The 14,536-nt window shown below is 55.7% G+C and overlaps 1 protein-coding gene across 4 annotated transcripts in view; it reads left to right on the top strand.

Annotated features, from left to right (window-relative positions):
* The window catches only part of PLXNA2 (plexin A2), a 132,629-nt gene that overhangs the window by 52,524 nt on the left and 65,569 nt on the right, over nucleotides 1–14,536 (top strand). The gene's annotated exons all lie outside the window — the stretch shown is intronic.

The raw sequence follows: 14,536 nt of genomic DNA, 5'->3' as shown, positions 1-14,536 counted from the left end.
ACTGTGGCATTTCTGCCTGGTGCTGGGGAGGGAGCTCCATCAATAACCCTGTATTTATTTGAGCAGCAAGCAGGAATGTGCCTGGCAGACTAAACACTGCCTGCTCCCCCTGCCCCAGCCCTGCCCAGGGCCCTGCCAAGAGTGCTGGGGGCCAGACAGAGAGGGGGAGCAGCAATCCTGGCCTGGAGCTTTCTGTGTGGGTGTTAAAGAAATTATTTTTATTGTAATCAAGCTTGGAACGTGCTGCTCACACAGGGGGATTGTTGTTTTCCCTCTTTATTTTCCCTCTGCCTTTTCCACTGGTTTCTCTGCAGCAGCCCCCACCAGGCTGGGAACGTTTTGCTCTCCACTCCCAGATTTGGGAGAAGGAGCAGTAATATCATTTTTTAGAGCAGGATTGAAGCGTAGAGATGCTGTGTGACCTGTCCTGAGTCACACAGGAAATTTGGAAAAGCCCCCAGACCCTCAGTCCCACAGCCAAGAGCCGTTCCTCACTCCACTCCTGTCCAGGTCTGCTCCCCCGAGGAGGAGGAGGGAAGAGGAGGCACTGGGTGTGGTTTGCAGTGCCAGCTTGTTTGTAAAGACCCCATAAATCCGTGCATCACCTTCCCAGCTGCAACTATTCCCGTGCACTCCTGGGAGTGAGCCTTTAGAATGGATAAATGTCCATGAAAAGTTTATCCCAGTGCACCAAATCCCCTTGGGAGCTGCAGCAACGTCCCCAGTGCCTGTCCCCGAGGGGAGGATGCTCCTGGCAGGGCACAGAGATGTGCTGGGCACCAGGGCTGGCTCCTGGGGAGCTGGGGGAGCTCCTTCCCTCCCTGCAGAGCAGCTAAAGTGGCTGTGGGTGTTCTCCAGGCTGGCTGAGCAGGGGCTGCTCCTCGCTGGCAGCCCTGCAGGTGCAGAGCAGCTCTGCTGTGAGTGCTGCTGCCAGTGTTTATAGACTCTGGGCTCTTCTCCCCACCCTGGGAGCCTCCTCTCTTTCCTCCAAACCTCCTTGAGCTCTGGAAGAGCCAGACTGCTGGGTTTGGTGGCAAAAAGGCAAAGCTCAGGGCGGGGTTTGCTGTTCCTGCCTGGGAGCCCAAATTTCACAGGGCATCCCCAGGGCTCTGCCCCTTCCCAGAGCAGCATCCCTCACCCCAGCTGCAGACCAAGCAGGGCAGAGAATTTGGGGCTTAAAGCTGTGCTGAGGGCTCGTCCAGCAGGTTTGTGCTGGGCTTGCAAAGGGAGCAGAGAGACAGGAGCACTGCACAGCCCGCTGTGCTGCCAGGAGGGCCTGTCCTAGGGAGAAACGGGAGAGCTGGGTGTTTTCTCCTCTCAGGAGGCAGGAAAAGGCTGTGTTTGCTGTCCCTGCAGCCCAGAGGAGCTGGCACTGGTGTGCTGGAAGCTGGCACAGGAACTCTGCTTTATCTGGCCTTCAGATGGAGCAAAATATTGTTCCAAATGTGCATTGCTGAGGTCAGGGCAGCATGGAGGTCGGCGAGGAGCAGGGGGGAGGTTTTCAGGGAGCTGTTTCTCACACTGCACCGGGTCTGGATGGGTTTGGGGGTATTTAAAGGCACAAACTCCCCGCTGAAATTGTGCCACCAGCAGCAGGGACTCATTGCCTCCTCCCTGGCTCCACTTCAGAGCGTGTCTCTCCCGTTTCTGCTGCAGCACACATTTATTTATCTGCTCCGTGCCCTTCTGGCTGTTTGGTTTGTGTCGGTGTTCCCTTTCAAACAGGCTGAGTGCAGAGCAGGAGCTGCTGGGCAGGGCAGCACGTGGGGCTGCAGGGCCTGCAGAGCCCACCCTGGGTTGGCAGGGCTCCAGAGATGCTTTCAAATAACTGAATTAAAAGAGCCTCCAGGAGCCCCATCCCAGCAGTGGAGGAACAGGGAGGTTTGGGGAGGGAGGGGGACAAAAAGGAGCCCCAGGCACTGAGGGGCTCTCAGCTGCTGAGGTGGCTGGTGGAGGTGGAATGAGATGAGCTTTAATGTCCTTTCCAAGCCAAACCATTCCAGGATTCCCTGATTTTCAGGCTCTCAGAGGCAGGGATGTGCCTTTTGCTTCGTTAGTGACACCCTTAACGACCCCGCCATGGCCTCCAGAGCCACATCAAACCCAAACTGGCCCAAATCCCTGGAGACTGAGGGCAGGATTTGCTCAGGGTTTCTGCCTGCCTGCCTGGCTGGGCAGTCCCTGGAGCTGATTCCCCCCAATCTCTGGAGTGAGGACAGCACTCAGCACTGGGATCAGAGACTTTTCCTTTGCCTCCTGCCCTTGTTTTGGGCTTTTCCCCATCCATTTAAGTGAATCACAACTGTCAGTGCCTTGGGTGCTATTAACACCTCACCAAGAGCTGGATCTAGTATTTTTATTTTCATTTTCTTTGTGAGGAGAGCAGGGGAAGGCCGGGGTTTAACAACAACTCCTCCCTGTGTGGCTGGGCCTTGGAGCAGACAGCGCTGCCCACAAAAACAATTTGCTCAGAATCCATCCAAAAAGAGCTGACCACACTTTTATTTGGAGAAGCTGTGCCAGAAACAGCATTCCCGTGCCTGCAGAGGAGAGTGCAGGCTCCAGGCAGTCAAAAACAAGCTGGATTTTTCCATTTTAGGCCTTTGCGTGGTCCAGGCTGGTGGCCTGGGCTCCTGGCACCTCGTTCCAGCAGGATGCTGGAGGAAGTGTTGGATTTGTAGGGGAAATCTCCCCGAGAGGCAGCAGCAGGGCTTGGGGGCTGGGTTTAGGGTTTGTTTGGGGGATGCAGCGATCCAGAACAGCAACAGAACATCCTCTGCCACCCAAAAAGGACCTGAGCCCTCCAAGGGAATAAGGGGATCACAGAATTACAGAATTTCCTAAGCTGGAAGGCACCCACAGGGGTCACTGAGTCCTGGCCCTGCACAGGACACCCCAAAACCCCACCCCGTGCCTGAGGGCAGTGTCCAAACACCGGGTTTTGGTTATTTTATGGGTATTTTAAGCCACGAGCAGGATTCTGAAGCTGTAGCACCAGAATGTGGAGTCTGTGTGGGGGTTTGCGTGGGGTTGTGTGGGGTTTGTGTGGATTTCTGTGGGTTTTGTGTGGGGTTTTGTGTGTGGGGTTGTGTGGGATCTGTGTAGGGGTCTGTGTGGGGTTTTTGTGTGTTTCTGTGGGTTTTATGTGGGTTTATGTGTGTTTCTGTGGGAGTTTCTGTGGGGGTTTTGTGTGGGGGTTTTGTGTGGTTTTGTGTGGTTTTGTGTGGTTTTGCGTGGGGCCTGTGCGGAGTCTGTGTGGGATTTGTGAGGCTTTTTTGTGGGTTTGTGTGGGTTTTGTGTCAGTTTTGTGTGGGTTTCTGTGGGGTTTGTGTGGGTTTTGTGTGGGTTTTGTGTGGGTTTCTGTGGGGTTTGTGTGGGTTTTGTGTGGGTTTTGTGTGGGTTTCTGTGGGGTTTGTGTGGGTTATGTGTGGGTTTCATGTGGGTTTCTGTGGGGTTTGTGTGGGTTTTGTGTGGGTTTCTGTGGGGTTTGTGTGGGTTTTGTGTGGGTTTTGTGTGGATTTCTGTGGGGTTTGTGTGGGTTTTGTGTGGATTTCTGTGGGGTCTGTGTGGGTTTGTGAGGTCACCCCGATGGCAGCAGTGTCACAGCCCTGGAGATGGGGACACGAGGCACAGGAGGCCCCTCCTGAGCTCCCCGTGGTTATTGTCTTTGGGTGCAGAGCAGGACGGGCAGGCTCCAGCCTGGGCTGTGTAAATCTCGTAAGAAAGCCATTCCCAGCTAATGAAACCCTGGGAGAGAGGGATTTGGCTCCTCAGCCCTCAGCCTTGCAGCAGAGGCTGGAATAAATCCATCTCCACTTGTGTGTGGGCTGCTCTGCCCTCTCCCCCAGCACAGGGGGAGCAGCCCCAGCTCAGCAGCACTTGGTGCATCTGCACCTCAATAATTCCAGGTGAAAATTATCTTCTCTTTTAGGAAAGAAAAAAAAAAAAGGGCAAAACCCAAAATAAAAACTGCCATGAAAAGCCTCACCTGGCCTTTAATCCTTGTGCAGGAAGGGGGAGCAGCCATGTAAATAATTCTGCCTCCCCTGCAGCCTGCTGGGCTCTGGGTATTAATGCCAGGGGCTGGAAGTGTTGGGGAAAGCTGGAGAGAGGAGGGATTTGGGATAAATTCACCTCAGCTCTGCTGTTTGTGTAGCTGGGATGTGCCTGCCTCAGCCCTGGGTCCCGCTGGGGTCATGTTTGTTTGGCTGTGCTTTTATTGCTCTAACTGTGAATTTAGCAGCTCCTACCGGGTGAAATACGATTGTCTCTGTGCTCCACGGCCAGGCTGGGCTTTGCTGAGCTTCTGAGCGCAGCTGCTGCAATATTTGGGTTTATTAACACCCAGACAAGGCAGACACACAGCCCTGGGCTCAGCTGCTGGATCTGTGCCCAGATTTGTCCCTCCTCTGCAGGTTTGGGTGCTTTGGACACCCGGGGCTGGCTGCCATCCCCATCCCTGCAGAGATCCGTGATCCCTCCTGTCTCAGCCCATTCTTGTGCTGGGCCTTCTCCTCCCTGCAGGCAGGGATTGCTCTGCTCTCTGCTTTTTCTTTTATTTATCTGATTTTCCCTCACGCGTCTTGCCTTTCTAGCCTCTGTTTATCCACATATCCATATATCTATCTCTCTATATATTTATCCAACAACTGAGATGCAAATCCAGTTGTTGGATAAATATATAGAGAGGCATTCAGGCCCATCTGGGACAGCACAGGCTGCTGGAAATATTTCCATAGCTTTGCATTCCCTGTCCCCCTTCCTGTCCCAAAGAACACAGGAGTATCCTCTGCATATAATGAAGTCTCTGAAGGGTTGAACAATATTTCTTTTCTGCCTCTAACTAATCTTTTTTAATGCTTGACAGCCTCATGTTCTGTAATTTAATGCATTTTATTTAGAAAATAACATTTAGTGCCACTTTGGATTTCCAATTATTCTTCAATCGGACTTTGAGGGCCTGATGTCTTTGTCACTTGGATGTGTGCAAGAGATGGCAACATCAGAGCAGACAACAGCAAATTATTTCCACTACTGATTACTAGGCTTGGGAGGAAAATATGCAGGGACAAATTTAGTCTCAGCATAAATGTATGAAAATGAGTTAAAGCATTGCAGCAGCAGCAGCAGCTTTGTGCCGTGGCTCGGCGTGGATGGGGAGAACCTGGCTCATCCTGCAGCACCAGGGAATCTTTGGGAGCAAGGAAAGCCTCCAAGGAATGGGAGCTGCAGTGTCCCAGCTGCATCTGTCTGTGGTGCTCAGGGTGGGCTTTGAGGGCTTTGCTGACACCTCCTGTGCAGGGGGAAAAGCATTCCCAGTAAACCCATCATAAACCCCCACATTACTGGTGGCCAAGGGAGGAGCTGCCTGCTCCCACCTCGTGGGTGCCCTTTGTGCTTGGAGAAACTCAGGGGTTTGATCTGGAGCTGTCAGGGCAGGTTTAGGTTGGATTTTAGGGAAAGGTTCTTTCCCAGAGAGTGCTGGGCATGGCCCCGAGGCTGCCAGAGCTCCAGGAGCATTTGGAAAATGCCTCCAGGGATGCCCAGGGTGGGATTTGGGTGTCTGTGCAGGGCAGGGCTTGGAATTGATCCTTGTGGGTCCCTTCAGCTCAGGCTGTTCCAGGATTCTCTGGTCCTTTTCCTGCCTGCAGTGGAATTCCACAGCCTGGGAATCCAGAGGGAGAGGCAGGATGCCCCTGTTGGTGTAAATCTGCTCTTGGAGTCTAAACCATCCCTCCAGGGCTCCTCTTTAGCCTTGAGACAAGTCTGGCACCTTATCACAGGCTGAGATGCCCAAGGTCGCAGTGGGCAGGGCCAGCCCAGCTCTGTCTTCCTTGGGAAAAGCAAACTGCCTCCTCAGAGTAGTAAACTGGGAGAATCCAATGAACTTCCCAGTCTCCAAGTGAACAAAGTTTTAAAAGTCAGCCCAAACTGACTTGGTGTGCACAGGGGAGAGGGAGGATCACCTCAGAATGATCAAACCTTGTGTTCTGACAGCTCCCAGTGCTTCCTGGGTTTGTTGTGGCCCTGAAGCTCGGCTGTGTTGTCTCCTGAGATGTTTCCTTGTCCCCACTGATGTGTCCATGGGTGGGGACAGACCCATGTCCTACACCCAGCCACGCTGGGCTCCTTCTGTAGGCAACAGGGCTTAGAGCTCATTTTCTTCCACAACTCAGGAGTTTGGGATATGCTTAGGACAGCTCGTTCCTCACGCTGCCCGTCAGGTTCCTAAATTATTTTTGACAGCCGTGTGTAATGATATACAAATGGGAAAGTGATGGAGTAGCAGAAAATTGACTGGCAAGGACAGCGTGATGGAGTTGGAGAGCAATCCCTGCTAAAAAGCCGGGGAGACTGCGGAGTGCTCCTGGAGCAAACACCAAGCAGAGCCCTCGCCAGGCTGTGGAAGCAGCAAAGATACCACTCTGTGACCTTTAAAGCCACTTAGGGCACTCAAATGCTTTGGGTTTTCAAGGCTCTGTAAAATTACACAAACCTGCCATGTTCCTCCCAGGTTTCTGCAGTGTTTGAAGAGCCCTGAATGGTTCAGAAATGGGGAATTGAGGGTTGCTCGTGCTCCTGCCCTGTGTGCAGCAGGCCTTTGTGGCTGTGCAGAAGGTTTGAGCAGGGTCTGTGCTGAATGTCCCCAGCATTGCCACAGAGCTCACTTGGGGAGGCTCACGTGGGATGTGGGCTCTGAGGGATGAACCCTGCAGCTCTGCCAGCCAGGACTCATGGAATCCTGGAGTATGGAAGGGACCCACAAGGACAATCCAGTCCAAATCCTGCACAGACAACCCCAAAATCCCACCCTATGCATTTTCCAAACACTCCTGGAGCTCTGGCAGCCTTAGGGCCGTGCCCATTCCCTGGGGAGCCTGGGCAGTGCCCAGCACTGGTCACCCACTCTGGCATGTGGGACGCTGTGCTGGAAAACCAAAGGGAAATGGGCACTGAAGGAGCCAGAGGGGCTGGATGGCATCGTTTGGTGCCCAGCCCCTTCCCTGGGCAGAGCTGCAGCTCAGTAGTCCTGCCAGGCACACGCGAGGTGCGGGCACAGCGAGGCCGGGCCATTGAAGCCATGCCTGTATGTGCCAAGAAAACAAACAGAAAGGGCCAGTCAAAGCTTTTCAGTGTCACTGACACCCCGGGACGTGCCAGAGCCGGGAACAAAGGCGGCATTGAGGCACAGCAGGGCCTGGGAGGCTGCTGGGAGCGGGCAGATGCGGGGCTGTGCCCACCCTGCTGCCCACGGCCACGGTGGGTGGCAGGACACGGCCTGGGCCAGCTCCTCAGCAAGGAGGGCAAACAAAACGTGGCCTCCACGTCCCCCTGAGTGCCAGGGGTGGCAGGTGGCCAGGCACCGAGGGGGCTCTGTAGGGACAGCAGAATGTTCCTGCTCCATGCCAGCACAAGGCAAAGGCAGCTCCAAGGTGGCAGGGGATGGGTGGCTTTGGGACACTGGGCTGGACACAGAGTGCTGCCAGAGATTTGGGGCACACCTTGCCTGTGTGCCCTCCAAAAGTGCCAGGCAGGGAGCTTCATCCCAGCAGGCTGTGGGGATGGGATGGGCACAGGCATTGCTGCCCATGCTTGCCCTGCCTCGCCCGTGAGCTCGGGTCATGTTCCCTTGCTGCTGTGCCCTGCTGTGCTGTGTGAGCACACGGGCCTGTTCCTGCAGGGCTGCAGCTCCTGTCACTGCTGTTCCTGCAGCTCCTGTCACTGCTGCTCCTGCAGGGCTGCAGCTCCTGTCACTGCTGCTCCTGCAGGGCTGCAGCTCCTGTCACTGCAGTTCCTGCAGGGCTGCAGCTCCTCTGTCACTGCTGTTCCTGCAGGGCTGCAGCTCCTGTCACTGCTGCTCCTGCAGGGCTGCAGCTCCTGTCACTGCAGTTCCTGCAGGGCTGCAGCTCCTCTGTCACTGCTGCTCCTGCAGCTCCCCTGTCACTGCAGTTCCTGCAGGGCTGCAGCTCCTGTCACTGCAGTTCCTGCAGGGCTGCAGCTCCTCTGTCACTGCTGCTCCTGCAGGGCTGCAGCTCCTGTCACTGCTGCTCCTGCAGCTCCTCTGTCACTGCTGCTCCTGCAGGGCTGCAGCTCCTGTCACTGCTGCTTCTGCAGCTCCCCTGTCACTGCTGCTCCTGCAGGGCTGCAGCTCCTGTCACTGCTGGTCCTGCAGCTCCTCTGTCACTGCTGCTCCTGCAGCTCCTCTGTCACTGCTGCTTCTGCAGCTCCCCTGTCACTGCTGTTCAGGGTCCAGGACACACACCCTGCACTGGGGACAGCCAGGGTGACCCGGGCCTGTGGCTTTGGCTGCTTTGCTCCAACACAGGAAAGCAAGGGTTAAGCTCAGGGCCCCTCTGGAGAGAGGGAAATAACCCCAGGGACCCCGGGGTCCCTCGCTGCGCTCCAGCTGCCTCCTGCATGTGCTGCTCATTTTTCACCCTGAACACAGCTGCCGCCAGCAGCTCTGTCCCACCCCTGCTCCTGCCAGTTTTATGAGCAGAAAATAAAGAGGGGGGGCACACGAACCACCGAGGTTCATCTGCCAATCGTCAGGCTGCCGGGGCAGCAGGGACCGAGCCATGGCAGGCACCTTTCATTAGCAGCGTTCTTTATTCATCCCCCACAAGCTGCTCTCCCTTTCAGAGCAGGGGACCTGCTGCTGCTCGGGTTTTTATCAGGGTTTGGCCCTGATTATCTGGGTGGGGTGGGAGGAGCTGCCTTCCCTGGGATCGCTCCGGGGTGCAGAGATCGATGCCATCAGCACCGGGAGCTGGCAGAGCCCCAGGCAGAGCCCTTTTCCTTCAGCTGGGTAATTAGGAGCTCTGGAGCGGGGGAAGAGAGGTCACACGTGGAGTGGGACCATTAACCCCGTCCCTTGCCAGCCACCCTGCAGGGAAATGCCCTCGGAGCAGCTGCTGCAGCGCTGGCTCCCAGCAGGAAGGCAGCTGAGGCAGGGCACGGCCCCTGCCAGGGCATTCGCCCCGCTGGGAGGTTTGCAGCTGACAGACATCGTGCCAGGGACCAAGTCTGGGCCAGAAGTGGTGGTTTCATGTCGTTCACGTGGCAGAAATTGCCACCCTCGTGTGTCCCTGTGCCCTGCTCCCTGCCAGAGGCAGAAGGCAGAGCAGGTCATGGATGCACCAGCTCTTCTCCTGGTTTTTGGCATTCCCGAGTTGTCATTGATGAGCTGATCCCTGCAAGCCTGCTCAATGCCATCCTCTTCCAGCTCCTGGGGCAATGATTCCCCCCTGCTCCCAGCCTCCCCAGGAGCTGAGGGCTCCCAGTCCCCACAGGAGCTGGTTAATTTTGTCCTCTCCAAAGCCTTGCAAGCCCAGAGCTTTTCCTGGAGCTGCTCTGTAGGTAGGCTCAGCACAGTCTGCAGGATCCCCCTCGCAGTCTGTTGGGTCTGCTGCTGTACTGACGCCAGTGGTATTTATGGAAATACATGCAGAAGATCCTCAGGCTCCGATGGAGCAGAAATAGTTTCATGGCATTATTTGCCCAAAATGCCACCGTTCTGAGTGCTGGATCCGGACGCTGAGAAGCTGATGTCAAAGCAACTGCTTACAGCAGGAGCTGAGGTGGCTGCCAGGGACAAGTGCCTCGTTGTGGCAGCTCTGGGAGCATTAAAGCAGCAATTCTGGAGTTTGTGTGGAGGCTCTGAGCTTGTATCAGCCCTGCCTCCCGTCAGAGCAGCGCCACAGCCCCAGAGCTGCTCTTTGATTCCACATCTCCCATGCAGCAAAACAGCAGCCCAAGGAAAAGCAGGTGGAGATCAAAGCTAAACCCCTTTGCCCGACCTTCCCTGGCTGCAAAACCCATCCCAGCTTTCGCTTCCCACAACGGGAGGCCCTTGGTTGGTGCTCCCACTTTCCCAGGGGCGCGTCCAAGCCGCAGGCAGCCGTGTTTGCTCCAGGGGAGGGAGGGCCAGGGGCTGTTTAAAGAGCCCACTTGTGGTGGGACCACAAATGAAGTCATGTCCCGAGGGATGGGGATGGTTTGTGGGGAAAACCGCCGTGGTGTGACTCGTGACCCAGCGAAACCCCTAATTGTGTGTTTAGCAGAGCCCAGGCTGGAGCTGTTTCCTTTGCCTTGGCTTGGCACGCTGCCCTTGGCTCGGATCACTCATCCTGTGGCTGGGGCTGCTCAGGAGTCACCCCAGTCATTAGGAAAGGAATGTTAAAGAGCTGCTGTGTAAACCCACGGCTGCCTGAACAGGCCTTGTTCTCAGTGTAAATCTGCTGCAGGGAATGGTTGAACCTTCCTCGTATTTATTTTTTTATTATTTCATTAAGTAAGATTTATACAGGTATAGTATTGGAAAGGTCATCCATCCCTTGAGCTGTGGGAAGAGCTCTGAGCATTCCTCCCTCTCCACTTGGTTGTTTTACCCCTGGTTTCTGCTGGGAAAGCACCAGGCCTGGGTTTTGTTGCCTTCTGGGAAGTGAATTTATCCCTGCCTGTACACAGAGCCCCTCAGCCCTGCTGCCCCCATTCCCACCCTCAGTGAATCCTCCAGCAGCAGCCCCCTGGAGCTGCTGGGTGGCCTTTTCCCAGGGGATTGCATCCCAGCAGGGAGTTATTCCCCTCCTCTCCCTCAGGAAATTCGGGATGTTGGATCTGCAGCAGGGACCCGGGTTCTGGGCTCAGGATCTCTGGATGCTTCGCTGCTCCTGTACCCCTGAAATGAGATATTTTCTGTCTTTCTTGTTTACTGGCATGTGATGAGGCTGAGTGAGGGGTTTTTGCAGATATTTAAGATCCTCTAGCAGCAGGACATCAGTGGTTTTCCAGCACAGCCCGGGTGTGCTTTAGTGCTCTGCTTATCCCACAGCCATCGAGGACACTCCAGCCAGGCATGGAGCTTCAGAGGCTCAGGCAGCAGAGCTGGGAAGGAGCTTTTGCAGCTTTTCTAGCAGCAACCTGTTCTCCAAGGCTTTTCTGAACCCGAGAACAGATGGCTGGGCTGGAGGCTGAGATGCAAGGACAAGGGACTCGTGTTGACATTACCTTTACCAGAGTGCCTTTCATCATCAGCATGTAAATGCCAGCAAACACCCAGGAATTATCCAGCTATGATCTCTTCATCAGAAGAGGCCTCTGATCAGGTTAATCTCACTTTCCCAGCGTGGAAAGGAGGATGCTGAGCAGCTGTACCCACCAGCAAGGGAAGCAGAGTGAATTTCTGAGAGGGAAGGATGCTGCGAGCATCAGGTTTGAAGTGGCTGTCAGTGATTGCCTTGCCAGGGCTGAAATAGCAGCGCTGCTGGTGCTGAGGGAGCTGATGGGGCTGCTCCTGGGGCAGTGCCCTGGGACACCCTGGCCGGGTGCTGAGCAGCCCAGCTCTCCCGTGGGCAGGAGGGAGCTCCCAGCCCGCTGCATTTTCCATCCTCCCAGTGATCTCCTCTCCCTCCTGAGAAGCAGAAGCCAAAACAAGCATGGGGGAGGGTGGAGGAAATGTGTTTTAACAGTAAATACGGCCTTGTTATTTATCAATGCAGAGTAATTGAAGTAATTTCATGTCGGTTTTAAATGCAGCGCCCAGGGATCTAATCTATCTGTCTAATATTAATGGGGAATATTTGCTTGCCTCATTCATTCATTACTGTTTTCATTAAGACTCTAGTCCCATTTAGGAGTCTGTTTGTCATCTTAAACTCTTCTGTTTTATCTTAGCCTGCCACAATCCTTTTTAACAACTTAAGTGAATCCGTGAGTTGCAGGCTGGCAGCTTGGGGGAAGGGGCTCTGCTGTCTGGCGTGTGCTTTTCCTGGGCAGCCAGGAGAAACAGACTGAGGCACTCGCAGGCAGCAGCTCTGAGCCCGCCTGCATCCACACCCTGCGAGGAAGGGTGTCCCAGCAGAGCTGGGTGTCTGTGCCCCCCAGCGTGGCCATCCCTGCTGGGACTGCAGCTCTGGAGGCTCCGTCGTGTCCAAGGCAGCCCAGGAGGCTGCTCAGGGCAGGGGTGGGGGTGATGGATGCTCAGGGAGCTCTGGTTCCTCACGAGGTGTGTCCCCTCTAAGGCATCCCCACCTTCAGGGTATCACAGAATCACTGAATGGTTTGGGTTAGAAGGGACCTTAAAATCCACCCAGTGCCACCCCTGCCATGGCAGGGACACCTTTGCCTGTCCCAGAGGCTCCCAGCCCTGCCCAGCCTGGCCTTGGCACTGCCAGGGATCCAGGGGCAGCCCCAGCTGCTCTGGGCACCTGTGCCAGGGCCTGCCACCCTCCCAGAATGGAATCTCCTCTCATTGCCCACTGCCAGGGGCTCCGTCCCTGTCCCTGGCTGAGTCCCCCTGGCCTGGAGCTGGGAGGAGCCCAGGGAGCATCACCTGCAGGGCTGGGCTGGGCTGGAGGCGTCCAAGCCTAATTAGACTCCCAGGGAAGGGGAGCATTGTGCTCTTAACGACTCTCTGGCAAAATGCTCTGCCTAAAACAGTAATTTTAATAAGCACAGCCCAGTAGTGAGTGCTCGTTGAACACCTAATTACTTTGGTTACCGCTCCAAAATTATTCCGAATTCTATTTTTTCCTCACCAAACAGAGAGGGGAAGAAGCGCACACTTTATAATTATTCACCTTAATTAATTTTCTGAGCTTCTGTTAAAACTTTTAAGTGCCTGCAGGGAGCACACCAGGAGTTCCATGGCAGCCAGGCAAAGCAGAGGCCGTGAACTGATGCGAGATGAAAGTTTCCTGTGTTGGATTGATCCCCACCTGAGCCCAGAGATTTTGGAAGGCTGCCCCCTTTTTATCCTGATTAATTAGTTCCCCTGAGGCCTGGGCTAATCAAAGGGCAGTGCTCATCAGCTGGTGGCCATGGCAGGGTGGCATCAGAAGACGGTGCCAAGACGTCAGGGAGCCGCTGGTGATGGCAGCAGTGATGTCCCCTGGCAGCAGCACGGGATGGGCCCTGGCTGCTCCAGGAACATCCAGGACTCCCACCCAGCACGGAGGCTGTGTCATCCTGGCAGCTGAGGAGCAGGGGAGCTCCTGCCTGGATCCTGCCTGCTGGGAGCTCGTTTGACCCTTTTTGTGCAGTCAGGAATGAAACTGGCACTCCCCTGAGGGGTGGCGGCTTTCCAGGGATGCAGGGACGTGGATCCATTGCAGCAGAGCCCTGTCCTTGTGGGGGAGACCTTTAGCATCCCCTTCCTCATTATTTGCACCCTCGTCACCCCCTGTTCTTGTCAGGGAAGGTTCTGTGGGTCAGTTCTGCAAGAAACTCACTGGTTTGGGGTCCCCAAAGAGAAGGATGTGCTGAGGGTCCTGTCCCCCCCAGCTGCCATCCCTGTGTGGGGACACCGAGCTGTCACCAGCACCCCAGGGGCAGGAGGAGCTCAGAGGAGCCAGGCAGGAGCGAATGTGTGGCTGCACCTCCTTATTTAATCCATGAATTTCGCTGCATTTGCCATTCCAGAAGCTCCTGTGAACACCTCAGCCAGGTCTGCGCCCCAGATTTCATTTCAGCACTGAAGATGACAGAATTTCCTCCTGACCCTGTGTGGGCACGACGTCTGCCCAGCTCTGCGGGCAGTGGGCACGGGGAGCTGGAGGTGGCCGTGCCTGCCTGGCCCCAAATCCCCAGATGCAGATGGCCCGGGCGAGGCAGGAGGCAGAGCTGGGGCTGCCAAGGCTGTCACACAGAGCTGGCACTGCTGTGCCAGCCTGGGCAGGGGGTGGAAGCCAGAGTGGCATCCCAAACGCTGGGCTGAGCCTCCACCCACAGCCGGGAGCCCAGGCAGGGTGAGGGATGGGACACCGGCTGCTGTGCCAGGCAGGGGGCTCCTGCCCCCATGCCCACCCTGCAGGGCCCACCCTGCAGCCCCAGAGTGTCACTGTCACCTGCTGGGGGCAGAGGAGGAGCTGCCAGAGCCAGCAGACCGAGCATCCCACACACGATCATGTGCTGGAGATGAAAAACCCATTTCCCCTCCTGGACGAGGCCGTGCTGCTCCTGGGAGCGGGCTGGGATCTCTGCCTGGCACTTTGTTATTGCAACAAACCCCGTCAGATGTTCCATATTGATGTGATGATGAACTCGAGCCGTGGTAAACCACAGGGAAGTGTTTGTCTGCAGGAGCCGTGTGCCAGAACACGAGGCTGCTCCGAGCCCTCCGGGATGCTGGGCCGGGTGGATGCGTGGAGGAAACGCTGGCTTGAGGACAATTTTCCTGCTCCAGCAAGCCTCACTTCAGGATATTTGCTGTTTTTTCAGTCTTTCTGGCTTCCCAGAGGAGGCTGTCCTTGCTTTCATCACCTCCCTGAGGAGCCTGGCATGGCACACAGAGGGTCTGGGGGAGCCAAGGGGGTGGGAATGTTTGCAGAGGATCTGATCCCTCACTCGGAGAGTGATCAGGTCCCCGTGCTCCAGCACAGCTCGTCCTCCTCAGATGTTAATGAGGTTCTTAGAGCAGCAAAGCCAAGCCCACTGCAAAGGTTGCCTGGATCAGAGTTGAAGGGGCTCTCTCCGTGCATCTGCAGTGCTGTAATTAAATAATCCCCTCGTAGCCATGGCAACGTTGTCTCCCCAT

This window comes from Passer domesticus, chromosome 25 (assembly GCF_036417665.1).
Source record: "Passer domesticus isolate bPasDom1 chromosome 25, bPasDom1.hap1, whole genome shotgun sequence".
In the NCBI taxonomy this organism is placed as follows: domain Eukaryota; kingdom Metazoa; phylum Chordata; class Aves; order Passeriformes; family Passeridae; genus Passer; species Passer domesticus.
The sequence above is the reverse complement of the archived record's forward strand: the minus strand, read 5'-3'. Positions and strand labels throughout refer to the sequence as shown.